The sequence below is a fragment of the Phoca vitulina genome, unplaced genomic scaffold (assembly GCF_004348235.1).
Source record: "Phoca vitulina isolate PV1807 unplaced genomic scaffold, GSC_HSeal_1.0 scaffold16, whole genome shotgun sequence".
Lineage (NCBI taxonomy): Eukaryota > Metazoa > Chordata > Mammalia > Carnivora > Phocidae > Phoca > Phoca vitulina.
Genome location: NW_022589719.1, coordinates 5,760,273 through 5,786,677, shown reverse-complemented (window position 1 = coordinate 5,786,677; position 26,405 = coordinate 5,760,273). Strand labels below are relative to the sequence as shown.

General features: G+C 35.0%; 1 long non-coding RNA gene across 1 annotated transcript in view; it reads right to left on the bottom strand.

The window, feature by feature from the left end:
• Positions 1 to 24,142, bottom strand: part of LOC116638141 — a 61,749-nt gene extending 37,607 nt beyond the window's left edge. The window contains exons 1-2 of the long non-coding RNA XR_004300636.1: positions 23,911 to 24,142; positions 22,533 to 22,568 (exon numbers count right to left, since the gene is read on the bottom strand). This is a non-coding gene — a long non-coding RNA (uncharacterized LOC116638141). The remainder of the gene's footprint in view (positions 1 to 22,532; positions 22,569 to 23,910) is intronic.
• Positions 24,143 to 26,405: the final 2,263 nt, after the last annotated feature.

The window sequence follows — 26,405 nt, the reverse complement described above, 5'->3', positions numbered from 1 at the left end:
AATGGGCCTTTCCCAGTCTAAAATGCAGCTGCCTGTCTTTGATTAGGGCATATCATTGCTTGCCCAGGTGAGCTCTATGTGCCGCATCCACATAAGGCAGCCCCTACAGGATTGTGAGAAGTCTATGTCAGCATATCAAACCTGTCATTTCATAGTTGGAATAAGTCTTCACACATGGATAATTCTTATCATAACTAAAATAGAATTTCATAAATGGTTTTTAATTGACACTATGATAAAGGCAGAAGCTAAACACTTGTCAGGATCCTTCTCATTGGAGAATTTTCCCTATTTATGCAAGTCTGAATTTTCCGAACTCAGTGTTGATTAAGTTTCAGTTATATTTAAACATATTCTTGTATCAGTGATTCTGACAAGGTATCTAGGAATTCCTTCAATTTTATAACTTTCTAAATCACATCTAAAGGAAATATATCACATTCTAAATGACAGAAAACATATTTTCAAGACAAATTAAAAAGATATATGATGGTAAGGGTAATTAGAAGAGAACTCTCTTACTAAACTTTTTTTCTTTTGATTCATGTCACTGTGCCGCCGTCATGCCAAAATAATAATTTCTAACATTTGTGCATGATAATTAAAAAGGCAACTTCTTGAATTATCATAGAATTGTACAACTGTTCCTTCCTTTGGAAAACAGTGATGAAAGAATAATATTCTATTCCATTCCTTTGGTACAAAGATATTTTAAACAATTTTAATTTAATTTAATAATCTGAATAGTCTTATATAATTTTTAAAAAACAGTGATGCAGAATGATTAAAGCATTGTTTCCATGTGATTCTAGGCTGGGATCCAGCGTCAAAGGCATTTACAGCTAAGATAAACAAAGGTAATTAATTACTAGAAGTCATGGGGCATTGAAGTGACTTTAGGATTGCCTTAGTAAAATAAAATTTACATGGTAGCTGTAGCTTGGTATTAAAATCACCAAGAGTTTATCTTCTCTTGTTTGCAAACACATGAATAAAGATGCGGTTTCATTTGATAACTAAGTGATAGCTTCGAAAATGCTGGGCAACCATTCTCCAGGTCATGCTTTCCCTTTGTTAATGAAAGAAATATTTCCTGAACATTTCCATCTACAAAATACATGGAATCCTTTTTACATAATGAGCATTTTTAGTGAACACTCATGGAGGTAGCTTATTCATCTTTCATTCAAATGCTCGCTTCCAAACCATTTCACTCTCCATGTTTAAAAGTGTTAGTTACTTAAACAAAGTATCAAAAATTGCCTTGAACATCTAGGGAATGAGTTGTCAGTTATTCAAACAATTATTCTTCAAGCTGTATGTTGTTAGATGTCTTGCATCCTGATAAAATAACTCTGCTTTTTAGGTCAGTGATTTAATATTCCTTTGAGTATCAGATTTTTTTGAAAAACTGATAAAAACCATGGATTTTCTCCTGAGAACATATATACACTCTTTGATTGGAAAAAAGCAACACTCCTAACACACTTTTATAAATCCACACACATAAACCCAAATGCCTGAAATGTGCCTACAATTTCCTAGATTCCTAGATCCCCTAAGATTTCAGTGTTGTCCCAAATTACAATCTTTGATACATGGAAATAGGCCACTCATTATATACTCATGCAGAAGGGTGTCTGGCCAGTTTACCTAAAACAACAGACTATGAAGGCATTTGGCAAATTGGAAGAGCCTAAGACACTAACAACACTGAGACCCTTACTACCAAAATGATATAGAGCAGTATTCTGATTTTCTGATTGTGCAATTGTATGAAATTTATGTTTAAAATAATAATAACCTTGGGGATTTGCTAAGCAACAAAAATGTGTGATTCAAATAACGTAATGATCACATTCTGGGTTGTGTGTATGGCACAGAAGTTTGGACGAAAATACAGAATCTACGTGGTACTGTTCAACAGACTTTTGTATAATGTTCTGTATCTGAATTGTCCAGTGGGGCAGCCATTACCCACATGTGATCACTGAGCACTTGAAATGTGGTTAGAGAAGTAAAGAAACTAAGTTTGGAAGTTTTAGCTAATTTTTTAAGACTTGATTTTTGGGGGGCTGTTTCAGCTTTACAGCAAAATTGAGAGCAAGGTACAGAGATTTCCCATATACCCACTGCCCCGACACATGCATAGCCTCCCCCATGCTCAACATCTCCTACAAGAATGGTATATTTTTATACAACTGATGAATTCACATTGACCCATTATAATCACCCAAAGTCCACAGTTTACATTTAGATTAATTCTTGGTGTTATATATTCTATGGGCTTGGATAAATGTTTAATGATGTGTATCTACCATTGTAATATCATACAGAGTATTTTCACTGCCCTGAAAATCCTCTGCACTCCACCTGCTTATCTTCTCCCACACGCTGAGTTTGGTTCTAATGCTTGCTTTGACTTCTCAGGCTCTGCTTTCCCATTTATTTATTTATTTATTTATTTATTTATTTATTTATTTGAGAGAGAGAACGAGAGCACAAATGGGCAGGGGGAGGGCAGAGGGAGAGGTAGAAGCAGAGCATGAGTTGGCGGCACGGGCAGAGGGAGAGGGAGAAGCAGACTCCCCACTGAGCAGGGATGCGGAACTCGATCCCAGGACCCTGGGATCATGACCTGAGCTGAAGGCAGATGCTTAACCAACTGAGCCACCCAGGCATCCCTCCTTCCTTTTAATATGCTGTGTAGTTTGCGTTGAAAGCCAGGCATGGTGTTCCCAGCAGGAACTAAGGTTAACAGACCTTACTGTGAGATTTAATGTTAATGTGACTTGGAATTGGGCTGTTTTTAATGTTCGCTGTAGCTTTAAGTGTCAGGGCTTTGAGTGCGTCTAGTGCCCTTGTTTCTTTCAGCTGTTGTCTTTGGGTTTTCATAAGAACTCCTCTTAAGCAGTGTTGTGTCTTACAGCTGCTTGAGCTACAATCTGTTGTTATCTTGGACCCTTGTTAGTGTGATAGTAAGATGTCGGGGAGGAGAGGCGTTCTGTGATTTTATGATTAAATCTCATTCTTTTAATGGGTCTAAGGTATGAAAGTGGCTGTCACATGTTCATTAGAGTCATTCTATTTTTTTTTTAACCCTCATTATCTGAGACAGAAAAATTAGAAGGGCTGGAGTTAAATATTTTAGTGAAAAGTTCAGAGAACTAGATAGAGATACTACCATTCTGTGTTTGTACATTATACGTAAGGAGATTTTGAGGAAAATACATTATGGGCCCTTTAGCAGATCATTAATGCGTAACTCTATATATGGTATATATTTTAAAATCCAGATGATTTTTATCACTCAAGGATTTATTATTAAAAGATTGCAAAAGAAATGCCCACCATTATGAACAATGTAGACAAGTGAACCAAATAATATACTCTGAAATGAAGAATGTCAGAGATGACAACCTTCTAATGGCATTTAGTTGGGAATTTAGCACTGAAGGAAACCAAAACACAAAACGGTCTTCTAACAATTCATTTTGTACACAACGTTAATGATCTCATTTGTTAACTTCAGAAACCATTTCAAAATCAGGGGGCCCAACACAAAATTCTTACTGTGTTACAGGCTGTTTCTGGCAAAGCAACAAAGAGCGGCAGACGTAAGATTACATTCATGCTTAATCAATCATCATGAAAACACACACACTCAAATTATTTTCATGGCCACAAGGATTAAATAGTGAGTTAATGAAGCCTGAATGCTTTCACTTTGTGAACAGTGGTTGGGGTGAAGGCAAGTAATAAAACTAACAAGCTTTAAACACCTATATAGGGGAGGACAGATATATTTTCCTCTAATTTTCTAAGCTCTTGACTGGGGCCCCTATAACAGAAGTCAGATTGACAAGACCAAAGCACAGAAATTTATTTATGTAATATAAATTTGAGGTGATGTGTGAGCCTTCATAAGAAAATGAAGACTTAAAAAAGAAGCTGAGCCTGAGTGTGTTTATGGTAGAGTTGATGATTTATGGAAAGCTGTCAAAATATGTGACAGAACAAAAGGGGTATGAGCTCAGTGGAACAAATGGGGGAAATGAGCAAGACTGTTTGTTCAGATTCCTGTCATAGTTCCTGTGAATCCAAAGATAAGGATGTTCCTTTCCTCCATGTATAGGGAGGTTACCTCTCACCTAAGGATGAGGGTCTTATGATCTACTTCAGGGGAGGATCAGAACGTCCTTCCTGCCCCTATAGTTTCTCAAATTCCTTCAGCTTAAAATATTCAATTTGCCAAGGTCCGTCTTTATGGGGTAGTGTGTCCTGAATTCCATTATCTACAGTAATTAAATGGGACACCATTCTGGATACACACATTTATGTGGGTGTGGGTGTGTGTGTATTTATACATATAGTCTCATTTTTCATATGTTGATGAAAGAACCTATATTCGATTAGGAACTTATGTGAATTTAGTGAAGGTAACGTAATAATTTGAGGTCTCCCTGGTGTGAAATGGCATGCTTTTATTCTAAGATGCTGATCAATTGCTTTGGAACTGCTTTAGGTCTCAGGTAACAGAACAATTTCAAAGAAAAATTTCTTACAATAGTCAGGAAAAAAATGCATCTAATACATTAATATCAAAAGATCTCAAAATGTTGTTTTAGCGCTTCCATCCGAAATCTTCTCCAAAAGCATTTACAGTAGCATTCTATGTAATACTTTATATACAGTTAACCAATTTTTCTAAAAAATATACCTATTTCTTGGACCCAATTAAAAGATGAGCAATGTCTGCCACAAGTGCAGGAATGATACAATACACTAATGGCTTCTGGCCTTGAGTCCCAGATCCTGGCATATAGTAGTCCTAAATTCAAGTCATTTAGTTTTCTGAGTACAAACCACATATTTTCAAAAAAAAATTATAAGTAGACTTATAAAGGGTGTTGTGCATTTCAGACATCAGAGAAAATATATCCTGTATATGGCCAGAATTATTAAATATACTTTATAAATTTTAAGAATTGCTATATAGAAAACCATATCAAAATCTTAATTTCTCAGATGTGGTTAATAATAGCAGTTTTCAGCCTTAAAAGAGATTAAGGTAGAAGGAATAAAAATTTCTTTTTTTTTTTTTTTAAAGATTTTATTTATTTATTTGACAGAGAGAGACACAGAGAGAGAGGGAACACAAGCAGGGGGAGTGGGAGAGGGAGAAGCAGGCTTCCCGCGGAGCAGGGAGCCTGATGCGGGGCTCGACCCCAGGACCTGGAATCATGACCTGAGCCGAAGGCAGACGCTTAACAACTGAGCCACCCAGGCGCCCCAGGAATAAAAATTTCTTAAGACAAAAGAAATTATGGTTTTGAATTATATAAGTTGGCTGATTTGATGTGCTGAATTTCAAAGGGGTGAGTATAAGTAATTGCCGCTAACCAAAGTCACTTCCAAGAAGAAGGCAGATATTTGTGTGTGGCCTCACATGGTCAGCGTTTAGAAAGTTTTTCCTTTGGGTCCCAAATATTAAATTGATATGTAGGAGGAGAGGAAGAAGATACCAGCATAAGTTAGCACTACTTCGAAAGTTCAAAAAAGACACAGGATTCTTGGTATCTGTAAACTTAATATGAGATCACATGATGATGCACCCCTCTCTCTCATCACCCCCAAAATAAGGCCAGTTAAAACATAGGCAATTTTAATAGATTTTGAATATTAAGAATGGGATAAATGTCGATTCTCTCACCTCTTCTTTTTTTCAAGTTTTTATTTTAACTCCAGCTAGTTAATGTCCGGTTTAATATTAGTTTCAGGTGTACAATGTAGTGATTCAACACTTCCATACAACACCCGATGCTCATCACAGCAAGTACCCTCCTTAATCCCCATCAACTATTTAGCCCATCCCCCCACCTCTCTTCCCTCTTATAACCATCAGTTTGTTCTCTATAGTTAAGAGTCAGTTTCTTGGTTTGCCTCTCTCTCTCTCTCCCTTTTTTTCCCCTTTGCTAAAATTTGTTTTGTTTCCTAAATCTTCATATGAGTGAAATCATATGGTTAGTCATAAAAAAGAATGAAATCTTGCCATTTGGAAGGACATGGATGGAGCTAGAGAGTATTATGCTTAGCAAAATAAGTCGGCCATCTCTTCTTTAATTAGACCAAACCTTGACTACGGGATTCAGTTGCTTTCATCTTAGTGACAATCACCCAAGTGTTCAGAGTAATACATCTAACATGATGTGAACACTGTGTAATTCGAAGAATGACCGAAAGAACTGAGAAAGAGTTAAGATGATAAAAAGGCAATCATCTACCCATATCTGTCCTAAAAGCTAGAGTGCAAAACTATGACTAGTTTGATAGATGTAACAGAGAAGCAGACTTTCCCTTAATATAAGAAAGAATTTAAAAATGATTAGAATTGTTCAACTATGAAATAGGTTATCCCCGACAATGATTTCTCAATAGCTGGAAAATGTTACATTATGGTCAGGATGAGCATATATTGGAGAGCAATGCCCCTCAAGTTTAATACGTCTAAAATCACCTGGGGATCTTGTTAAAATGAAGATCTTGATTCTACAGGTGAGAGAGGGAATGGATTGTTTTGTATTTCCAAAAAGTCTATTTCAATACTCATATTGCTTGTCTATGGACTGTGCTTAGAATATAATGTAGAGAGATTTCATAGACTTTTTGTAGGTTTCTTTTAACCTTGAGAGTTCACTAGTTCCTGATGGGCACAGCGTGAACATATAAATATCTCAGATTAGACATTTGCTCACCCATTCCACTCTGGTCATGAAAGAGGTAAAATTTTTCACAGAATATGTAAGAAGAGCAAGTAAGATTACATTGCCTAATGGAGAGGAACCTACATCCTGGTGTGTGTGTTACCACACACACTACATTATTTTTTGCCTTCTAAATATAAGTTTTTGAAAACAAATGCTGCTCATATACTATTTTCGAGTGCCTTTTAGTAAATGCTTATATTTTGTGTCACTGCTCCTTCCTTTCATTAATATTGTTGGCAGTGAAACTCTTCACTAAGATGACTGCATCAGGGTCATACTTAACTGCATATGGATCTCAACCAACTGCATGTGGCAGGTGGGAATTTGAAACATTACTCAACATTCAAAGTCTTTTCTTGTGGTTTTTTTCCTTGTCATTCCAGTTATAATGGAGGACAATTAAAACGTCAGATGCTTGGCTATAAATTTGAAGGATGGTGGCTGAATCGTCTTTTGGATGAGAACATCTAAGCACTATATCTTTTTTTTTTTAACACATGGAAGAATCTAAACTTTGATTTGGCCGTAATTAAATCATTTATTTGAAGATGGAATGCAATATTTGCTGCTTAAGAAAGTTTCACTCATGGAATTTAGTATGTGCTTCTCAGCTAGATGGTTGATTTAAGTTTTAGTTTATATAAGGAAAATCAAGGAATAAAAAGTAAAGCTTTAAAAATTATTTTCAGATCCTACAATAGAACAGGCAAAACAATCAACATTTTCCCCTGTCTCACTTTGAGGCTTCAAATTATAGTAAAAAAAAAAGGAAGTCATTTCTGTGGTTCTATGTTTAACTCATATTTTACTCTAATATCCAAGCTTAAGAACTCTATCATTTTTAATAAACTAATCTGTGCCAATAAGTTACAGAAAGCTGAAAGGGGTGGGGAAAATAAGAAGAATTAAAAGGGTTTTAATTTTTTAACAGAAGTCCCCAGGAAATCTAATTAAAGAAAAACCAGGGCAGAAAATATATTAATTGGTTTATTCCAGATTGCATGGCAAATCATGATAATTTTAATTTGGAGCAGGGAGCTAAGCTCTAAGATTTGTACCCTGACATAGAAACTAGTCTCTGATTCATCAAATGAAATAAAGAATATTTGCCTCAGAAGAATTTAGGTTGACAGACTTGATTCACCCTCTCAGGGGAAAGTAAAACCATATATTCTTTGAGTTCAGATGTCAATCAATGAAAAAACAATTCTTATAAATAAATGGTTTCTTGTTATTTCATCTATCTTCCTGCCTGCTTTAGGATGAGACTGTCAAAAAAAATATTTTAGAAGAGCAATCTTGGTATAGGTCCATGTCTCAGAAGTGCATGATGAGCTATCAAAAACCAGTTCTGTAGAGTTAGTTTTATGAAAGATGGAAAAAGAAATTTCTTCAAAACTCAATGGGGAAAATAAACTTTTGGGTGCTTTAAGTCATAGAGAATTACATAAAATCATCCTGAGATATACGTGTGTGTGCATGTGTGTAACATATATACATGTGTTTATATATGCAACACACATATGTGTTACATATGTAACATATATTTGCTACATTTATGTAATTTATATATTTATAATGTGTGTGTGTGTTAGGGTTAGGGTTAGGATCATGGTTACCATTGGTGTTCATGTTTCTTATTTATCAAGTGATCTTTAAGTTCTCTTACAGCTCTGAAATTTATGATTCTCATACACTAACTGAAAGAAATCCTGTGAAAATTCACTGAGCTGGTGGAAATTACACAGTCCCTCACTAAGCTTCTGATGGCAGGATGAAGAAAATGCTCAAAATCCATAGTTTTCTCTTTTGTTCTATTATCTTCCTATAGCATTTATTTTATGTGTAGAAGAAACAGTCAAGGATTCGGTGTGTTTTATATGGCACTATTTGCAAAACCCAGAGAAAGTTTAGGGTTGGATGACACACATTCAGAATAAATAGATGATAGATGATAGATAGATAGATAGATAGACAGACAGACATATCCTATCTACATACATACAAAACATATATATATATATATATATATATATATATATATATATAAATCAGTGATTTCTAGAGACATTGAAAGCAAAAAACTTGAAATTGTCTTGGATATAAGAGAAATAGACTTGGAAAACAATTTGAATACTAACAATATCGTTATAGAAAATGATAGGCTCTTATTCTATATTCTGTGTCCATACAACACATGTTCCTTAGACTGTAATTCCCGAAAGTAGCGTCCTAGTTTCTATTCTGGTAGAACTTTTTTGACAGCCACAGAAAGGGATTCTTGGATATAGAATGCTTACAGTCTTCCATAGTTGTGGTAGTAGGGTCACTATTACTGAAATGGTTTCTTTTGAAGTTTCTTTATTTTCCTGAGCAATTTCACTAAAACCTAATGGTGCAGAAGGATGTGATAAGGAAACAAAGAACAATGAATGGCCCCACTAAGCAAATAGCTCATCGGCATTAGCATACTATTTTTCTCAAAGACTTATGTACCAACATAATTAGGGCTCACGATTATAGGTGAAGTTTATGACCTTAGCACTATTGGAAAAGAAACAACAAGCAGTGCAGAGTATGAAAATATAGCCTGTTCAACTTGTAACATGCTATCATCTCTGCAAAATGGAGATATGGTTATACACACAGCTTTCTTATAATAAAGCTATTTGGCAAAATATATACATACATATTTATGTATTTAAATGCATACCATATTAAGAAGGGAGGAGAAACAGAGAGGAGAGAGAGGTGCGCACATTTTGTGTGTGTGTATTTCTGAGCCTGTCAAATTAGTTACATTTATATTGCCAAATAATCCAGAGGGATACATGATTATACAGGCAATGTGAAAAACAATAACTTTAACATTGTATTATATGTTGACTATGTCTGAAACATTCTTCTAAGCGGGCTACATTTCGTTAATCATTTAATCCTTACAACACTCTAAGATAGGTTTTATTATCATTCCTAACTGAAAAGTAAGAAAACTGAGGTTCAAGGAGCTAGAATGATCCATGAAAGGTCAGACGGTTCATATTGGTGGAACCAGAATTTAACCAGGACAGTCTGGCTCCAGAGTTGTCTCTATTCATCTTTAGCCTGCATCTTTTCACAAATAGAGAAATTTAACCCTGCTTTTCTTTGGACAGTTAATAACATTCTGTGTCACTTTCATGAAGCTGCGGAAGATGTGCAGTCTTGAGAATTTGGCACTAATGCCACATTTCCACACTCCGGTAGAGATAACTTGTTGGAAGACTCCACGGCTTCTGCCTGGGTTATATTGCTACACCGGCAAATTCAACTGCAGTTGACCCTTGAACAAGGGTGGGGGCGGTTAGGAGTGCTGACCCTCACATGTTCAAAAATCTGCATAAAACTTTTGAATCCCCCAAAACTAATAGCCTACTATTGACCAGAAGCCTTATTGATAACAGAGTTGATTAAAACATAGCTGGTAGGTTATATGTATTATATACTGTATTCTTACAATAAAGCAAGCTAGAGAAAAGAAAATGTTATTAAGAAAATCGTAAGGAAAAAAAATGCATTTATAGTGCTGTACTGTATTTATATACATAAAAAAAAATCTGCCTGTAAGTGGATCCATGCAGTTCAAACCCATGTTGTTCACGGGTCAACTGTATAGGGAATGTATAAATCAGGAAAATTTTAGTAATAACCAATCTAAGGTACCTGAAACAAACTCAGAGAATCTCTCGTAAAGATACTGGATTTTCCATGAAAGTGAGTGCAGTAAAGGAACTCAGGAAGGACGTGGATTAGAGACAATGTTAAGATTCTCTCTTTTTCAGTTTTTGCATCTCTCTACAAATTAGTATCATTTCTGTTTTACTCCTTTGACCCCCAGACTTCTCTGGCCCACAGGGCAGAAACATGGCCCTTCACAGCTCCCACACTTGCATGTACAGTGAGGCTGACTCCACCAATCTTTGTCCTAGTGCCAATCTCCCAGCACAGATTCTTAATTCAGATATTAGCTCGTCTAGGGGTGGCACTGAGAGTTTACATGATTGGTTAATCAAAACATAGATCCAGAGGTTGGATACCCCAAATTAAGTTGAGACCTCATCCCACTGCCATGGAATACTATAGAGAATGATACCCGATGGCTTAAGGAGATCAGAATCTTAGAATGGTTACATTATTTAGGACTTAATTGCCTCTATCTTTATCATATAGGACACAAGGCTTTGAAAAAAAAAAATTAAGGTGCCAAAACCTTTAAGAGCTCTGTAGTGGAATTTTTATACAGATAAGGCATTACAGTGACCCTAATGAGTCAAGTAGCCACAAAAATTTGGAATCATAACAACCAGTTCCCCAGACTTTATGTAGTAGAAAAGAACTATTGGTGTTCAGGTAAACTATTAACACCTGGTTCTCTGAGCTAAGAGAGGGGGGAACCCTGGTTTGTAGAGAATTTTCCAATTTCCATAGTGTGAAAATCCCCACCATGGCTGTTTAGGTAATTTCAAGCTACCAACATGGCATCACTGAACACGAAGATGGGAAAAGACATACACAAAAAGTTTTCCTCAGTCAGTGAGTGCCAACTAAGCATACTACCAAAGAGAGCCATCCCTATAGTGCTTCTGAATCCTTAACCTACAGAATTCATATGCATAATAAAATCGTTGTTGTCTCCCACTGAAGTTCTGGTGGATTGTGGTTTGTTATACAGAAGTAGTAATAGAAGAGGCCTTGGACTGTTTTTCCCTCTGCTTAATGTTATGTTCCCTGTCTAGAGTAGAACCTGCCCTTATAAACAAAAAATAGAAAACAACAGCTCATATAATAGCCATCCACTAACAATAAAACAGAAGTTGTTTTTCCTTCTGTAGCGTCTATCCAAGCATCTATCCAAGACTTTCCCAAGGTCTGTGTTACCTAATGAACAGCAGTGTAATATAAGTAATGGCCTCATATTCTAAGATAAAGCACATATACACGATAAACTTCCATACATAACAGAATAAAAAACAAAGAACACATGAAAAGAGCATAAAATGGTATCAAAATATAAAAATCATAAAATACAAAACGTTATATTTGTTCTGTAAGTGTATAAACATCTCAAATTTTCTTCAAGATGGAGTGTCCATAAAGCACAGTAAGAAATGTACACCATCTCATGGATAAAATTCTCATGAACTCTTTAGATTATGCCTCCATCTTCCATACCCTGAAAAAAATGGCTTTGCTGAGAATTAACCCATGTTTTTTATTTGATTATCATTTCCCTCTCATTTGAGTTCATGATTCCATACCCTGATTTCTCTGAGTTCTTTGTCCACTTAAATATGAAGGCAATATGATTAGCCACCCTAGGAGAGAGAAAAGGCTTTGATCATTTCCTTAGGATATATCTCGGTGAAGTTAACAGGATTCAGAGATGCAGTCTAGGCACCAAGAACTCCACATCCAAACCATAATCAAAGCAAATAGGTATTTGAGTCTGTTTGCCAAGTATGGACATAATCCAGGGTAAAATAGTGGTGGCACAGAGATGAAATCAGGATCACTGAGTCAGTACTGGGGAGAGAAATGGTGCTAAATGTGTGTGGAGTTGGTGTTAGGGACAATAAGGGAACTACAAATAAAGTACTATGTCCTAAAGACTCCAGTGGCACAGACTATTAAGACTCAGTCTTATATTCCTTTTATATCAGGTGTTTCATCCTCAACAAAAGCTCTCCCTAAATGCTCAAAGAGCTTGACCATTTAAAGCTAGGCATTAACCTTGGTAGATCATCATACTTATACTTTCATAGTGAGTATTTTATCCTTAAAAGTATCCTTCTATTTCATAAAAATTGTTAGAAAGTCCCTACTTTATTACTTTCTTAAAAAGTACTTATTGGGAAAAATGAACAATTTCTGTAGCATACTCCAGAGCATTTTCGTGGTGCATTGTTATTAATACATACAACTCTGTGCAACAGATAATGTTGTTAGAATAAAAATAATAGACCTAATACCTGGGTTAAATGATGTGCCCAAGTGAATGGTGAAAATGGTTCTCAAATTTTGTTCTGACCACGGGTGCCTGGCTGGCTCAGCCGGTAGAGCATGTGACTCTTGATCTTGGCTTTGTGAGTTTGAGCCCCATGTTGGGTGTAGAGATTACTTAAAAATAAAAATCTTAAAAAAAAAAAAACTGTTTCTGATCAAAATTTACACTTTTTTTCTTTAGATGACACTGCCGCCTTGCTGCTAGGTAATTTGTAAATTTAAAGAGCTAAAAATAATGCAAATGTAAGTTTTTACACTTTGAATTGCATATATTTGAATAAGAAAATGCTCATGTGCATTTTTAAACTGTCATTTTCAATAATCAAGAACCTGTCATTTTCTTGTGTACTGAAGAGCTCAGTCTCAGCTATTTTCAAAGTTACATGATGGCACTTATGAACTGAGAACGTATTAAGCGGGTTGTTGGAAAAATGTATGAAAATATTAAAGTGTCCATCTTAGATTTGAGGTATCAAGCACTGTATGATAGTATGTTTTTAAACAGTTTAAAATATTCAGCCTAAACACCTTCAACTTTTTTCTGTATCATTTAAAATTATTTTTATAAATAATCATAATCTCTGTGTACAAGAAAGTATAACCCATGTTCATGTTTTAAACAAATTTATTTCACATAGCCAGCCCTTTTATTTGAATATAATCATCTGTATTTTTTATGGAAATAAAAGTGAATCATGGACACTCCTAATCATCTCTTGAGACAAAGATTTTGGTTGGTGTTGGGATTTGCCCCAAAGATCTAAATTCATATATACAGCCTATCCCAGTACTACCGGGGAACCCTCATATATAGCATAAGACCATCCAACACCCCCTAATTCTTAAGCATAATGGCTCCATCAAGTTTTAAGCAAAAGAAGTAGCCCAAGGATAAACTCCATCATCTTTCCAGAAGAAAGTGAATGCTTTTTTGAGCTGACACACCCACACTTACATGCCCTCACCTGCCTGCTCATTACAGATGCACAAATGTCTTCCCCAGCAACAGCACTCATGAGAACTTGTCCAGTTTTATTCTGCAAACACAGATCTATCTGCATAGCCAGTATTTAGTGTGCTTATTTCTTTTACAGTTCTTAAACTGCAATTTGTTTTCTGTGTTCATCCGCCAATGTGCTTACAGCTCAAGCTTCTACAAATAACCAGAGGAATAGAAAGGATAAGAAATGAACATTTCCTGTTAATTATATCTATATATCTATATCTGTCGACCAATCAAATTTTCTGTGTATATGTGTGTTTCTGTGCATGTGTATAAATATTTAGTTTGAGGTATTTTTAGGTCCACAGGCTATTTTAAGATACAGAGAAATCCTTTGTACTTTTCACCAAATTCCCCTCAATGGTAGTACTTTGCATAACTACAATTTAATATCACAGCAAGGAAAATGACTTTAATACAATCCACCAACCTTATTCAGATTTGAGATTGCACCAGTTCCACATTTTGACTTCTTTACTATAATTGAGTCTTCTAATCCATGAACACATTATGACTCTCCATTTTTAGGTCTTGGATTTTCTTCATCAGCATTTTGTAATTTTTAGTATATAAATCCTATACATGTTTTGTTAGATTTAGACAAAATATTTCCTTTTGTTTGGAGCCATTAAAAATGGTATTGTGCTTCTAATTTCAGTTTCCACATGTTTGTTTCTAGTATATAAAAATGTGATTGAGGAGCACCTGGCTGGCTCAGTCAGTAGAGGATGTAACTCTTGATCTCAGGGTTGTGAGTTCAAGGCTCACAGTGGGCACAGAGAAACTTTAAATCGATCAATCAATCTCAAGAAAAGTAAAAAAAACTGTGATTGATTTTTGTATATTGATCTTTTATCCTGTGACCTTGATAAAGTCATGCTTTCAGTGGGACTCCCATACAGTCCATAGTGAATGCATCTACCTGGGCTTTCTTCTGCTGCTTTGTTGGGGTTCAGGAAATACTGGATCTGTGTTACGTTCTGAAGCAGGGTGGAAGTCATGAGATGCTACTCTTCCAATCCTGTGATCTCAAGTCCATCCTCCTTTTCTTAAAATTTTTCAGTATCTTCTTTGTTTGCCTGTTGTTTTATTTCCAGGTTTTATAGTTTTATTAGGGGAGAATTAGAAACAGAAGAGTTTTAGCATAAGTGATAAAGCAAGTATAGGTTCAGTGAATTCATTAATATATGGTAGCAATAGGTCAATAAGGATTAGTAAGTAAAATCCACATCAATAGTTGGGTAATGAGTAGTCATAGCAAAGAAACCCAATCATCTTAATTCATCTTAATTAGAAAATGTTAAGCAACAGTCACCATGTAAAATGGTACTCAATTTACCTTCTCTTAACTAGTAAATTATTTACATCATTTATTTATTTTCTTCTTTCCTATATTTATTTAGTTAAATAGTTGTTAGTCACCAGTTGTGAGTTTTTTTCCCTAATTTCAAATGGAATTATGTCCAAATGGCTTCTGCCTGTTCTTACTATCTCATAAGATGCTTTGTATAAACTTTAGAACTAGTTGGTTTGCAAATAAATTAATGGCAGTAGAGCAGGGGAAAATTTGACATTTCAATTGGGATATATTTGTCTTTGTTTATATTATGAGCATATTGGGCTGTTTCTTTCCATTTAGAGCTAACAATATTATCTAAATGCATTTTTTTTTTTACTTTTTCAACACCTTTAAGAGAGAAAATTTAGAGTAAAATCACAATGCCAATAGACCCTGGTAATCTTTTATCTTTACAAAATTGTTCCCTGTAAGGCTTATTTCTGCAGAATATGAAACTGTTTGTTCTTACAGACCAGAAAAAGTCTCACAAGATAGATGATAGGTAGACATGTAGGTAGGTAGATAGATAGATGATAGATAGATAGATAGATAGATAGATAGATGATAGAATACAAAGTTGAGGATATAATTCAGCACCTCATTCCACAGTCATCACTTAACTATTAGATAATGTGAATATACGTATTTTTTAAAATTTTTGTGATAAAGTCTCCCAAAGCCCAGAATAAATTAAGCAACATGTTAGTGTTTGTTGATAGTGTGTATTATATTATTTTAGGAATTTTTGTATGTTTGAAATATTTCATAGGCGATACAGCAATATATTGTAACTCATTATGTGCTTTTCTCTAACCTACACTAGACAGTTATATTAAAATGTTCTCTGATGACCAATTCCATGCTTTGCATCCCCATTTCAAGAGAGTATCAGGGAAGAATTTCCTATTACCCTTCACAAGGGAAACAAGGACAAATACACTGAAGGCCTTGCCATTTATATAAACCATACTTTGCTTCTTGGAAGAACATCTATTATATGTCATTTTCTGAAATACAAGAGTTCATTACCAAAGCAGTTTGGTGGGAAAAAATTCTATTTTAATAACAGAATTAATCTATGTTCAATATCAGATTTGCTGCCCACCACTCCTTTTTCTTAGTGTCATGCAATTATTAACATTCTGTTATTGTGAGGATACATAGGACCACTGAGAGAATTATTTTTTACATTAGTTAGCACATACTACAGAAGAATAAAATTTTGGAGTTCTTATTTAGCTTATACTACTTAGTTTCTACAGTACTCTTCTGAGGAATTTTTTTTAAAAAGGGAGAAAATAGTGGAGAAACATCTGATTAGAAAATTATTTGGGCCCCCTAAAGTACCTAATATGTTCTTTATGAGGAAAAGTGCTTATAGCAAGCACCAGAAGTATAATAATAAAATCTTTTTGTAATAATCAAGAAGGATTTGACTAGAGTGCAAGCTACTTGTCACTAAGAATAAATTAGGTTGTCTTTATATTCATAAAATCTGAGTTTTAAGGGGCTTTATATGCCCGATCATCCACCCACTTGGTTTTTAGTCAAGGAAGCCAAGCCCCAGAGCAATTGAATGATTTGCCCAGTAAAGCACCTGCAACTCTCACATATTTTATACATAGAATATAAATTTGTCTAGTTTTAATAATACTTTTTTGTGCACATTTTCCTTGTGTCTTCCACTATACTTCCTTTTGAAATATGTATTTCATAGTGATAACAGATTTGAAATCTAAAACCAGAGGTTGAAAAATCTTATTCATATTGTTTTTTATTTATGCAAATGGGAAAATCCTGAATCTTTGAAATATAGAAACCCATGTAAACACTGAGGTTAAAATATCAACCCTGATCTTCTTCATAAGATTCAAGATTGATTTTTATTACAGATTTTGCCAGATATTTTGTAGATGTTGCTAATTATCTCTCTACCCATGTTTTAATCTTTTTCTCTCCTGAAGGTAGGGGCTGAAGGGGAGAGTATATTGAAATTGGTATCTTTCTCTATCCAAATTTTTATATTCTTCTATATATGAACCTATTATAGTGTATAATATTGTTGATATATTTTGAATTATTATAGTATATAATATTGTGGATATGTTTTGAATATATATATCACTTTCAATACATATTTTGCATCCTATCGGTTTACTTAATATTGTGTAATCTCAATCTAATTTATTCATTTTATTTACTGGATAGAAATTTAGTACATAATTTTATATAACTAAATTTGTCCATCCATCTTTTCAGGAAAATTTGGTTTCTAGTTTTTTTTTATTATATACACTTTTCTGTAAAAACCATTCATCTACACATTGTGAAAGAAATATTGCACCAGACAGAGTTATACAGTCAAAGAAGATGTTATTCAGCTTATACAATGTGGAAGAGAGATTGAATTCAACCTTACTGAAACAAAGGTGGGAGGGATTTTAAGCATGAGGGTGAGCAAGCAGAAAAATACTGAAGGAGTTGTGGGAAGTTGGTTCATAGGACACGTCCAGCACAGTGAGTTGCCCCTGAATTTTCAAAGGTTTATCTCTGTGATTTCACCATCTGTGTTGCTACTTGGCCTTATCAAAGTTAGGTTCCTACAGAAACTTAATCTCTGCCACCATACAATCCTGTCTTTTATGTGACAGGCTTGCTTACATCCCATGGGAATGGAACAGTGAACAAAACTGGCAAATGTTTGCTCTCCTGGAGTTGATGTTATTGTGGCGAGAGATAGGTAATAAAAATAATTAATTAAAAAGATTATAATTTAAGCTTCAGACATAAATAAGTCAAAAAAGAATTGAGAATGAAAGAAAGAAATTGAGAGAAGCTTTTTTTTTTTTTTGAAGAATGGAGAGCACGTTCATCATTAAGAGAATTATATTTAAGTGAAGACATGAAGAAGATGAGGAGTGAGCCATGTGTTTATTGAGAGGAAAAAGTTACAGATAAATTGAACAGCAAAGACAAGACCTGAGGCAAGAATGTGCCTCATGTGTTTAAAGAACACCCAGATGGACAATACAGCTAGAAAAGATTGAGACAACATTTGGTAGACACTTTTAACAACTCTATTACTTTGAGAGAAATAGGGAGCCAACAAAAGTTTTGAGCAAAAGAATGATAATCACACTTACATACTAGAAGGATTATTGTGACCACAATGTTGACAGTAGAGAAGTGGGATTCGAGAACAGGAGCAGGAAGGGATTTGAGGAAGCTATTTTAATAAGCCAGGTATGAAGGTAGTGAAATAATTGTCAAATGATTTGTATTTTGAAGGTGGAGATAAAAGTATTTTGGTGAGTCATAAACGGGCTGGAGCGAGAGTGGAAAGTAAAGATGAGTTGCAAGTTTTGGGCCTGTGAACTAGGAACATTTTCATTTTGCATCTGTTTCTTTGAAATGCATAATTATAAAACTTTATTAGATCTAGATATAAGTGTAGTTTCATGGCAACATTGTCCTTTTTATTTTATATTTGAAAATCATTTGGACAATTCTTGGCTCTTGAATTTTTAAAGGAATTTTAATATGAGCTTGTTAAAGTCTGTGAAAATCCTGATGATATTTTGACTGTCATTGTTTTGAATATATTAAGTTTTATTCTCATGGAGAGTAAAATAATAATTACTTATCTAGAAATACATTATTAATATAGCAAATTTTATGTCTTTATTGCCGAAACTGGCATCTTTAAACTAAGATATATTTCAGATAATTTCCATTTTCATTGGACTAACCTCTTTTTAAAAGAATTTTAATTAAATTAAAATTGGCATTCAGATAAAAAAATATACCATGACATATTTGGCCAAGAAACTGGAAACTGTGACTTAAGTTCTTTTAATCAAAAAAGAGGAAATAGCTTTTAGAATCTAACAAAAAAATTTCCAATTAAAACTATCAAAATTACATGAGAATAAGTCATTTAAATGCTTTGAATAGAGACTCAAAGAATAGATATAATTTGATGCAATGGCCTTTAACACTTAAATGTTTCCTGGTGGCCTACAGAAATAATTTCTACTTGACAGAAGTAGTAATTAGGAAATACTGCACTTAATTATTACAATTGGGATTGGATTAGATTTATAGCTAACTTTAAATAGAGAACATAAATTAACCGGAATAGTTACAAATTGATGTAACAAAAGAAAGTCAATGAAAATAGTCTATTTCAAATAGGGCTTAAATTTTTGGAAAAAAAATATACATAATTTTAGTATAGAAATAATTGTAGGGGCGCCTGGGTGGCTCAGTCGTTAAGCGTCTGCCTTCGGCTCAGGTCATGATCCCAGGGTCCTGGGATCGAGCCCCGCATCGAGCCCCGCATTGGGCTCCCTGCTCAGCAGGAAGCCTGCTTCTCCCCCTCCCACTCCCCCTGCTTGTGTTCCCTCTCTCGCTGTGTCTCTCTCTGTTAAATAAATAAATCTTAAAAAAAAATTTAAAAAGAAAAAAGAAATAATTGTAAAAACTCCTAAACTTAACATGAGTAATTTTTACTTCTCTGATTAGATAATCACTCTAATTAGCATATACATAATTTAAAGATTCATATCTTTATTGAAAACTTTGAAATAATGTTTAATAAAATTAAATACCTAGTTGGTTTTCAGTCCCGAGGGAAGAAAAGAATGAAAATTTATAATTAGCTATTGCCCCAAGAGAGTCTGTCCAATATGTCCCACTAACTACAAGTTGTATTTGCGAGTATTTATTCCATTTACCAGTAAATAAAAACAAAACAAATGCCACAGAAAGGGATTTATGAAAACGTTAATAATTTAAAAGCCATTATGTAAATTGAAAATATATTTATTAATCAACTCCTTATACCTGCTATGAAAAGAAGTGAAGATTATTCTATGGGTGAGTTTTCACAATCTCTTTCTCATAATGTGTGTTTATGTGTTCTGTATAATATATATATATACATATCAATAATTTGAGAAGCTGCAGTACTATAATTGATTTCCTAAAAATATTTTGTGTCACCTGGAAAAAAAATCATATTCTCCAAATAATAGATTTAGTGACATGGGTGGGGAATGTGTTGGTAATTATATTCTAGTTGGCCAAATCCAATTGCTACACTCGATTTGTTATTTCCTTTTTTGCTTCTTTTTTTATTATCAATGTGTATAAAGTGCCTACTTACTGGTAAAATTTGGAATGGAGTCAGAAAAACAGCATACCGGTTTCTTTTATTAAAAAGATTTTATTTATTTATTTATTTTTTATTTTTATTTTTTTTTAGATTTTATTTATTTATTTGAGAGAGAGAGAATGAGAGAGAGCACATGAGAGGGGGGAGGGTCAGAGGGAGAAGCAGACTCCCTGCCGAGTAGGGAGCCCGATGCGGGACTCGATCCAGGGACTCCAGGATCATGACCTGAGCCGAAGGCAGTCGCTTAACCAACTGAGCCACCCAGGCGCCCAAAAAGATTTTATTTATTTATTTATTTGAGAGAGAGAGCATGAGTGGGGGAAGGGGCAGAGCAGGAGAGAAAGAATCTCAAGCAGACTCCCCACTTAGTGCAGAGCCTCCAAATGTCTGCTTGCTCCAGTGCTCAGTCCCCAGAGAACATGACTTGAGCTGAAATCAAAAGTCAGATGCCCAACTACTGAGCCACCCAAGGACCCCATCATACCAATTCCTTAAGTGTTTATCCTAAGGGTCAAGATTAAAAGGAAATATACTCTGTATTTTATTATCTATGAATGTAAGATAACAAATTATCCAATCAGACACATACAATGCAGATAACTTACCCAGTGTCTAACTTCACTAATAAATTCAATGATATAGGTCATTCTGAGCTCCAGGAAAAGCAGGGAACATCAATCTTAGATCCTGTCTGTCCACATAAGAATGTCCCTGGACCAGATTTTTGTTATGGATCTCTCTAAATATTGCAAACAGAGCACCACTTACAGAGAATGATGCAATTTTGGTAATCAAACATCTCCATTTTATGCTCTGATAATTATATAAGGTGACATTTTGTAGAGATGAATAGCATGTAAATCTATACATTCCATGATTATTTATTGTAGTTGATCCTAGACAGAACAGGTTCAGCCTGCTAAAAGTATTCCATATCCACATATTTTCCCACAGATTTTCCCATCATTAGTGTGTCTGCCAGTAGGTCTGTCATTATAGTATTTAGTAATCATTTTCCTCCCTTCCTTTCCTCTTTCCTTCTCTCATTTTTTCCTTCCAATCTTTCATTCTTGGACTTCCACTGGAAAAGTAAGAGTTAGATTTCAGTTTTGCTGCTAATACTTTCTTTTCAACATGCAAAGAAAAATAACCATCTAAAGGAAAGATGCTAAGTCTTCTGAAATCACCCCAAGTCATATCAGATGTATCGGGCACCTAATATGCCTCCTTCAAGCACTGCAGAGGAGTAAGGTTATCAAAAATTGATTTACTGTATGGTATCACTTACATGTGGAATTAAAAAAAAAAAGCTGACTTCATAGAAATGGAGAATAGGATGGTGGTTGCCAGGGGCTGGGGGAGGGGGAAATAGGTCAAACTTTTAGTTACAAAAATAAGTTCTGAGGATCTCATGTAGAACATGGTGACTATAGTTAATAACACAGTATTGTACACTTACAAGCTGCTCAGAGTAGATCTCAGTGCTCTCACCACACACAAAGTTAACATTGTGAAGTGATGGCCATGTTAATTATCTTGGTCTTGGTAATCGATCCACGGTGTATCCATACATCCAATCATCACATTATACACCTTAAATATATATACTTTTATTTGCCAAGTGTTCTTCAAATAAGTTGGAGGAAAAAAGAAAAAAAAGTTGCTTCCAGAATCTCTTTTGAATGTGAAATTTTAAAAAATGTTATTTTACTCTAGATTAGAAAGAAATATAAATTGAAGGCAATGAGCCCAAATCCTGCTTCAATATTCCTTGTAAGAAATGACACTAATTTTGCAAAGGAAAAAAAAAAGAGTATGAGGAGACATATTTATAATATGAGAAAATTATAGAAGATGTGAGATTTTCAGCTTCATTGGGTGTGGCCTTTGAGGGATAGACAAAATTTACTTCAGATTTTCTGAATTAGGGAATCATTGGTAAAATCCACCCAGGTAGGATTATTTTTTTTTTTACAAAAAGACAAATAAAGATTGTATATTTATTTTAAATTAGGACTCCACTTAGGATTAAAGTCCCTTTTACACTGAAGAACAAAAGATAATTTTTATGGGACCACACCCTTGATCAAAGAAATAAACTATTTCCTTGAAATTGAAGCACCCATGTAAAATGAATTAAGCCAGCAAAAGAATTATGGTGTAATAAAAATAAGATAAATATACTCACAAGATGATTTATCTTACCATAAATTTAATGAGCTGGTAGAAATTGGGCAGCATCTGTCATAGGAAAAAAGGAAAATTGGAAGTTAGCATCATACTTATTCTAGAATTTGATATTTATTTTCTAGATTTAGAAACAAATTTCATGTGTGGAAATGGTTTAAATGAAAATTGAATATGAAAGTAAGTATTCTATTCTTTCATTTTTACCACAAGTACTTCTGTTGTGTTCCTTATCCTTTCCTGCTATGAAATCCACTATTTTACGTGTCAGTCACACTTGGAGAAAAATTAAATTTCATTTTAATCTTACTGAACTGTTTAATCAGTTTTATTATGCCTACAAGACTTCATCTTTAAATAACTTGTCAAAAGCTCTCTGCAGAAGAATGGAAGAAGAATAACATCTGATTAAAATGCTGGTAAAAATATTGTCAAATAAGCAGCTTCTATACTGAATGAAATAGCATAGCTTCCCCTCAATTCTTTATCCATATAAATTTTACATAGTTTTTAATATAATGTGTTATGTTGTTCTGTTTCTATTTGTATTATAGATTGCATTTCATGATTTAATGATTCAGATCATTCGATGTCACTTATGCATGATAATTTAATTTACGGTAACCTTCCCTTCTGTAACAATGAAAAATTGTTTCTCCTTGTGTCCTCCACTGAATTGTCCTTGTTTTCCAACAGACTGTTCTGGATTATTGTCCCTCTCTCCCGTATCTTTAATTTCCTGTGTTTATTCCGTCCTTTTTGTTTGTTTTTGGACACACAGATGCCTTAAAAACAGCCATCATTTAAAAAAAGAAAAAAAGCACTCTTCCACCCCACTCTCCATATGTTACCTGTATCCTGAATTATCTCACATCGCAAAGTATTTTGCGTACATTTGCTGTCTCCACTGCACAGCTCATTCTTTCCGCAATGTATTCCATTCAGACTTAAGTCTCCAATGGCAATTATGAGGCTGAAGTCAGTGAATAATTTTTAATTATCCTCCCACTCAGTCTCTCAACAGCATTTGACGTGGTTGGCATCACCCTTCTTTTCTTTGTGAGGGTTTGTCTCCTAAACCTCCCTGGACACCACATCCATTCGTATCACCCCTTCATCATCTGCCCCATCACAGTGTTCTTGTTTTCCTATCCAGGACGCCTCCAAATGTCTGCTTGCTCCAGTGCTCAGTCCCCAGCCCTCTTTTATGTGGGTAATCTCGCTGACTGTCAGGACTGTAATAAGTAGTGCAAATGGATGAATTTCTAGTCCACATCCCCAGCCAGGAATTCTCCCCCGAGCCCTGATGTGCTGTATCCAACTGCCTCCTTGACCCCTGCATTTAAATATTTAAGTAGTCCTTAAATTGCCAAATCAGAACTATAGCTGTATTTACCTCCCTCAAATGGCTCCTTCTGGATCCCTTCTCATTAATTTCTTGCAGCGCTGTCTTGAGTGCTAACGTGTGCCAGACACCAGCCAGCAGCCAGAGGGAAACTGCACAAATGGTCTGCCTGGCTTCGGTAATAAGTGGGTGTACTTTCTGAAAAGAATTTTAAAACCTTACAAAAATACCTGAAATCTTAACCACGCAATGGGAAACCTAAAAACAATGTCTGTGAAAAAAAGATATGTCTCCCTAAAAAAAAATTTGCCATAAATTTTAAATATTTTCTGTGATTACCATTGCTTTTAAATATATGTGAATTTAAATTAGGACTTTTTTGTTTTTTCACTTACCTTGTAATAAACCTCTCATTCTATCTAGGAGTTAATTCGGATAACTCACCCTGGACAGTTTGCCTCTGACACACACAGACTCAGCTTTCCTTGTTCCTTCGGAGAGCCCACGGGGCCTCGGATTCATCTGGCCTTGTTTCTTTTTTTTTTTTTTTTAAATTTTATTTATTTGACAGAGAGAGACACAGCAAGAGGGAACACAAGCAGGGGGAGTGGGAGGGGGAGAAGCAGGCTTCCCGCGGAGCAGGGAGCCCGATGCGGGACTCGATCCCAGGACCCTGGGATCATGACCTGAGCTGAAGGCAGACGCTTAACGACTGAGCTACCCAGGCGCCCTCGGCCTTGTTTCTGTTTGCCACTGTGCCACCAGTCCCTGGGCAGGACGCATTCTTGCTTGGAAGCAGAATATTCAACATAAACAGCCATAGCGGGGGACTTACACAGAAATAAAATCTTTGATTACTCAATTCTGAAATTCTGTAGGAATGTTTTAGTTTTTTTATTCCTGTTTCAGAACCTAAAACAATGAAAGTTCAAAGTGTTATTTTGCTTGATAAGTGTAAATTTTAGTTCCTATGAAAACAAGTTTACCAAACGTGAATACCACCTTTAAAACTGAAAATCATTCCTCTTCATTATGGTTAATTATATCTTAAAGCTAAATAATGAGTCAAGAAAACGATAGTCATTACTGAGTATCATCTAATTATCTTTTTAAACAATTCTGTCATATGGAGGAGAAGTTGTTTAAGATGATCTGCTGCAGGGGTTTATTAGGGCACACACACAACTGGCAGAGCAGCCTCTGAAGACACAAGAGGTTGGAAGAGGGCAGAAAGAACACCCAGTCTCAGTTATCACTCGTTCCAGGATCTCAGTTAATAATGTTAAGGGCTTCTTTTCATATCTTGGTTCTGCTCTCTGGGTTTCAGTCTGTGGTCAGTTTACTCCAAGTCTCATAAAAGATGGATGCAAGTCCAGCTTTTTTTTTTAAAATTTTATTTATTTATTTGAGAGAGAGAAAGAACACGAGAGGAGGGAGGGTCAGAGGGAGAAGCAGACTCCCCGCTGAGCAGGGAGCCCCACGCGGGACTCGATCCCAGGACTCTGGGATCATGACCTGAGCTGAAGAACCAACTGAGCCACCCAGGCGCCCGCAAGTCCAGCTTTGAATGCTTTGGTAGCTTATAATTTTAGTAATGAGAAAGACCATTTCTTTCCCATCAAATACATATCAACTTGTTAGGGATCAGTTTCATTGGCTCAATTCAGGTCACACACCAATAATTGGGACCACACAAATGCAGTACTCTTATAAACTATGGATCTTCCTTCATTTGTGATGGGGTTATGTCCCAATAAATCCATTTGAAGTTGCAAATACTGTAAGTGAAAAAATACATGAAATACATCTAACCTACCAAACATAGCTTAACCTAGCCTATTTTAAATGTGCTCAGAACACACTTATTTTAGCCTACAGCTAAGCAAAATCATCTAACACAAATCCTATTTGATAATTAAGTGTTGAATATCTCCTGTAATTTACTGAGTATTGTACTGAAAAAACAGAATGGTTGTATAGGTACAGAATAGTTGTAAGTGTATTGGCTGTTTACCCTCATGATCACGTGGCTGACTGGGAGCTGTAGCTTACTGCCCAGCATCACCAGAGAGAATCCTACTGCATATTGCTCGCACAGGAGAAGATTCAAATTCAAAATTCGAAGTGGGGTTTCTACTGAATGTGTATTGCTTTTGCATCATTGTGAAGTGGAAAAATTGTAAATTGAACCATCATAAATTAGGGGCCATATATAGTCTGAATTAAGTCTCTACTCCATTAGCTTGAGGATTCTCTGTGATAGATAGACTTAGTATAATCACATTGATTTAAATTTTAAGATTAATTCCCAATAGAAAATAAAAAAGAAAGCTTATCCCAACTATATGATAAAATAAAGGAAAACAGGAAATAAAATACAAAATGTGGCCCATCATAAGCATTAAAAATACACACTTTTTCTTTTTTTGGAATATTTACTCAGAAAGCACTCAAGAATATCTTTATAGGATCAACAGATATGCACACACATTTCCCTACCTATATTAATATTGCCATATTGTTTTCCTAAAAGAATGACATATTTT